Below are 5,951 nucleotides of genomic sequence, written 5' to 3' on the forward strand. Positions count from 1 at the left end.
AAAGAGCACAGGGCTAGGGTGATAAGCTGAAGGAATTCGTCAAATCTTTGTGAGAGATTAGGTTATCTGTAAACTGGAGAAATCGGGATGACATTTACAGGGACTCGGGAATCTATGCATAGTAAAAGAGATCATGAGATGATCTTCCTTTAGAGTCAGTAAATTGAAGATTCCCTATTTCGAATAAAGCTTACCCTAAACCGCAAGGGTTGATACGTTTCCTTACCCTAGGTTTAATGGGAAGGTAACCGAGACGAAAGGAGATACATACGGCAACCAAATATGTGTAATAAGATGATCAAGTCATTAATCTAACTGGCTCTGGGGCAACAAAGCATTGCTAGTGCTCTGTGTTGTCATTAGATGGGTTTTGGGCTTGTTGGGCCCAAGCTCGTTTATGTCAGTAGCTATGTTGGGCCTAATGGGTCACACACTAACACCTTATTGTCATGATGATATAGCATTAAAGGTATTGGGCCTAATAATGGTTGTTAGCCCAAGATGAAGTTTGGAAGCCCACCTAAGAGGGAGAGGGCGCATAGTATGGTTAATGAGCTTGGATGGTTTAAGACATTACTAATTAATTTAATTGGTTAAATTAATTATCAAATATTTATATTTTGAATTTTGATTTTGAAATTTGAATTTTGAAAATTGAATTTTGAATTTGAATTTTGAAATTCGAATTTTGAATTTGAAATTTGAAATTTGAAATTTGAAATTTGAAATTTGAAATTTGAATTTTGAAATTTGAAATTTGAAATTAAATTTTGAAATTTGAAATTTGAATTTGAATTTAGAATTTAAATGTTTGAACGTTTGAATTTAAATGGTTGAATTCGAATTTGAATTGGCTATGAAAAGTTGTTTCATAACAAAAGGATAAGATGAGATCTTGTTGGAACAAATCCCTTGTATCAAGAGAAGATCTATGGAGATCTCCAAGGGCTGATTTGGGGCGCCACTTTGGATGGATGATGAGTGTCATCTAGTCAACCAAACAAGCTCCAATCAGATTTGGTTGGCTGAGAGAATCAATGAGTGAGTTGGTTCAAATTTGAATGCAACTGTTCAACGAATCTGGACCCCTTTTGGGGCTGAATAGGGGCGCATATTGGCTGGCCATATGATGGCCATTGGAACAGAATTTTGACTAGGTAGAGACCTAGTCTCATAAGGATTCAAAGGTAGGTTGTTGGGAATTTTGAATTGCAAACAACTCCACCTTTCTCTCCTCTCTTGTGCGCCACCTACATCATGGATTTAAGTGAAAAATCTGATTTAATTAATTAACTCTCTCACTCTCTTGTGCGCATACTAGGGGTAAGTTCTCCTTATTGTTTTTTCAAAAAAAGACCTAGCCAATTTTACTCCAATCCATTCCCACTCTTGTGAAGTTTTCATGCTGAAGACTTCACTCTTCTAAACACATTTACCTAGCCTCCTTCTTCACCTATTGAGCGCATAGCAAGCCTCTTTGTGGTAGTCAATTGGTGGCTTGACGTGGCTGGTGTGGATCAACGTTAGAGGGTTTGAACCCTTCAAACCTAACACTGATCGTCTTGGAGTTTTGAACTCACAAACAAAGGTAACATGATACTGTCATAAAGCATGATTCTTGATTGCATGTGTGATTCGGCATTAGAAAAATTCTTGTTTTTCCCTCTCACATGCTACGGCCTTCAAGGCCGGTTACTTTCACACTTTTCGTCAGAAAAACGACTTTCAATATTATGAAGCACTTATTATAATTATTTAACTCTTCTAATAATTATTCGAGGTCAATTATGAAATTCTTTCCTAAACTCATAATTAATTATTTAAGAGTAAATACCATTTTTCGTCCCTGACAATTTTCACGAAGCCCCTTTTGGTCCCCAACAATAAAAAATGCTCATTTTGGTCCTTAATTTTACAAAAATAGTGCCATTTTTGTCCTTCCGTTTTATGGCATCTAACGGCCCAACTAACGGAGCACATGTGGAACGTTAGTTTGCTGAGTCACCGTTAAGTAGTCCAGTGTGGAAGTGATACGATGACGTTTTATGTCTTCTTGGAGTTTTGGACAGCTGACCCTAGCATCGAAGGCCCTATTTGGTCCTTCACACTAAAAAAATGGACATGAAAACAGAAGTGGCAAGGCATATTGCAGCAAACCACCAATCACAAACCTTTCAAACCACCATTGCAGCAATCCAATGGCCCTATTGAAGCATCCTGGACAGTGTAGGAGGACTAATTGTTGTTTCCAATCAAAACAATCTCTTTTCTCTGGTTTCTTATTCCAAATCCATGATATTCAGAGAAGGAGATAACGATGGAGGTAAAGAAGAGAGTAAGCCACTATCTGCATGGAGCAGCATATTCATTTTATCAGGATTATGCCAAATCTATGAGATTCACCACTTCAATCAAAAATAGTAGACGCTCAACTTGGAATTTCTTAAATATTGCATGAGTATAAACTGTTGACATTTGTTTTTCCCAAGGTGAAGGAGATTTAAGAGCTGGATGTTTGTGTAATGTACCAAAATCTGCAATGGCTTCTGATAAGTCTCTTTAATGAGACTTAGAACATATGGTTTAGAGTGTAATTGGTGAGAAATGAATGACTTTTGTGATTAAAATACCCCAAAAATTCATGTTGAGCTGAAATTTAATGGGCTTAAGTGCTAATGGGCTTAAACTTGTTATTTTACAGGCCCATTTTGTTAACATTCATCAGGAAATGAAGCAAGAAGAAAAGAAAAGGAAAAGTAAGAAGAAAAGATATGGGCTGGACCTGTTGTCAATCAAAAAGCCCAGATGAAGGAAAATTAAAGAAAGAAAGAGATAGGGATAGAAAGAAAGAGACAGAGTCAGAAACGAGAAGAAAAGGGCTGAGAGAAAACCCTAGCACACATTGTGCGACAAAGACCAACCATCATTCGACCACAAATCCACACCACCCATCCAAAGTTCCTTGCCACAAATCGATTTGCAAAGCCAAACCGTTCTCTGTATTCGGTTTATTTGTCAAGATTAACCCTCAACCACGGTTCATTGAGAGATTAACCAAACCCTAGTCACCCCTTCCCTATACAGAAAATGTCAAAACAACAACCCCTTGCTAAGTGGATGAGCTGGATACTTTTTGAGAGTGGAGGCTGGAGCGATTTGTGGGCGCAAGTCTACGTACGGGTTAAATGAGCAAAATTCCATTCGGATTGTCTGAGGAGGGAGCTGCTGGGGACCACCTGCCTGCAACGCGCGAGAAGCGCGTAACCCCTGCTGAGCTGGAGAAGAAAATCGTGCAAAGAAGGAAATGAGCCCTATAAAAAGGGACTGAGGAGTGAGTTATGTGTCTCTCTCCTGGTTCTGATTTACCGTTTTTTAGTTTTTGTTTTCTGAAGAATTTTTATTTTATTTTCTTTTAAGTTCTGTTTTGTAATGAGATTCTGGTTCATTTGATGAACTTGATGCATGTCTTTACAGCACTGAGATTGCCGGTTGTTAGGCCAGTGCTGTAATTTAGTTTTTAGAATTTTTATTTTGTGATTTCTGTAGTTCTCTGTTACTGTTTGTAAGCTTCATCAATATGGATAGTGGCTAACTTTTTAGAGGTTGGGTTTAGGTGATACCCAAACCTCAGTGCTTGTTAAACGTTTGGTTTTCTGGTTTTAATTTTTATATCTCAGTTGTTTAATGCTTTTACTAATGTGTAAAATTATCTGCATTTTGGCCGAATGTCAGAGGTTTGGTTAGGATTTAGTTGTTGAGAAACAACTAACTCTGGATTCTGCATTAGACACATGGACTTAGATGAGAAATCATCTAAGGGATCTCATTTCAGAAATGAATGAGACCTCATGTAATATTGGACCTGAGTCTCAAGAGTCCTAATCCCACTTGGCATAGAGATATGGAAGTGGGCAACTTTGGGATAAAATAATTTTTAAGAGATTAAAATTAACAATACAGTTTTGTTAACTGAGAATCTTAGGATGAGTTTTTTTTGTTAATCAAATTATTTTTCAAGCACTGTGGGGAAGGAGAGCCAGAACTCAACCCACCTTTTTGAACTTCTTTATCAACTCAGATTTCTAATTTCCTTTGTTATTTCATATTTCAATCTCTGTTATGTTTCCAAAATCTTTGTCACATCTGTCATTTAAGTTGCTTCATTCTTATTGCTTATTTTACAACTTAGGAGAGTAATTCAGAAAATTTTAAAAGAAAAGTGAACAGTAGTGTTTTAGGTCCATTGTAGATTATTTTTTACTTTACAATTTTATTTCTTTTATTTTCAAATAGTAACTCAGTTTTAAGCAATTACAAATTTTAGTCATTTCAAAACGCCAACGATCCTTGTGGGAACGATAACTGGGACTTATAACAGCCCTATATTACTTGTTGTCGCGTATACTTGCGCGCATTACTTGCACAACTGTTAGCAAGGCAACAAGTTTTTGGCGCCGTTGCCGGGGATCGAGGCGTACATGATCAGATTTCTGTGTGATTGCTATTTTTGAACTGCTTCTTTTTGCTGTTTTTAGTGTAGCTCATTTGAATTCTGTTTCAGTTTTGTTTTAGTTATTATTACTGTAGTGTCTTGAATATTGGTAGTTTAAAATCTGTTCTGTTCATATTCTGTTTCTTTTATGTCATTTAATTTTTTTTAGTCTCATAGTTCATAGTTGTTATTTTGTTTTGTAATTTTTTAGTTTCAGTTTTATTTTAATTATTAGTTTCACCCTGTGTGAGGGTGAGTTGTTACTGCCTTATAAAGTCGTCAGGCTGTGAACTGTCTTGGGACTTTTCTGTTTGCAGGTTCTTGTTTGTTTATTTTTTGCTTGTTCTGCATAAAAGTTGGTTAGTAATCTAGGTGTTTTAGCTAAGTCTACCTGTTTTAGTTAAAAGGGGTGCATGAGTGCAACTCTACACCCGTTCATAGATTCAATTGACCCTGAACCTGAGAGGACATTTAGAGTTAGGAGAAGAGCCCAGAAAGCACATAGGCAAATTCCACTTCTAGAAATTGAAGAAATGGAGGATTTAGGAAGTGTAAATGGGAATGATAGGGTAGGAGGACCTGCAAGGATAGGGGACCCACCTGTCATAAATGACAATGATAGGTCCATGATGGACTTCATCATACCTGTGTTGGATGAGTTAGATCCAAGCATAGCCCAACCTGTGAATGAAGTGCCCTTTAAGTTAGAACCTGTGATGTTCACCATGCTCCAAAATATGGGGCAGTTTCATGGGTTGTTGATGGAAGACCCACACAAGCACCTTTGAAATTTCATAGAAGTGGCCAACACTTTTAGGAATCCTAACATCTCGGATGATGTGTTAAGATTGAAGCTTTTCCCTCATTCACTGGCTGACAAAGCCAAAGAGTGGTTGAACTCCCTTCCATCCAACTCCATAACCAATTGGCACACCCTTGCTGAGAAATTCATCATGAAATTTTTCCCCTCCAATAAAATAGTGCAAACTAGAGGTGATATTGCTAACTTCATGCAGAGGGATGGAGAGACACTAGTGGATGTGTGGGAGAGGTACAAGAACCGTCTTAAGCAATGCCCCAACCATGGTTTGCCCTCTTGGGCAGTGTTACAAACCCTGTACAATGGCCTAAATACTCAAAACACGGTCTTGGCAGATTCTGCTGCTAATGGCATATTTATGACTATGTCCTTTAACCAAGCCCATGAGTTGTTAGAACAAATGACTCAAAATTATGCCCAATGGCCTGAAGAGAGAAATCAGCCTAGGAGAATGGCTGGTTTACATGAGATAGACCCTGTAACAGCCCTTTCAGCTAAGTTTGATGCATTATCCAATTTAGTGAGAACCCAAGGACAAACCATTGAGGCAAGATTGTCCCAATCCCAAGTTCCTGTACCTACACCTCAAATACCTGCAACCCAACCCCAAGTTAACGCAATAAACACAAGTGTAACTTG

General features: G+C 37.8%; 1 non-coding gene across 1 annotated transcript; it reads right to left on the reverse strand.

Annotated features, from left to right (window-relative positions):
* Positions 1-5,476: 5,476 nt before the first annotated feature.
* On the reverse strand, positions 5,477-5,582 carry LOC133312806 (small nucleolar RNA R71). Its single transcript, XR_009751735.1, has one exon. It is a non-coding gene; the product is annotated as a small nucleolar RNA R71 (small nucleolar RNA).
* Between the last annotated feature and the right edge of the window lie 369 nt (positions 5,583-5,951).

Source organism: Gastrolobium bilobum, unplaced genomic scaffold, assembly GCF_033153095.1.
Source record: "Gastrolobium bilobum isolate Gb01-03AN ecotype WA unplaced genomic scaffold, APGP_CSIRO_Gbil_v1 utg69442, whole genome shotgun sequence".
Taxonomy (NCBI): domain Eukaryota; kingdom Viridiplantae; phylum Streptophyta; class Magnoliopsida; order Fabales; family Fabaceae; genus Gastrolobium; species Gastrolobium bilobum.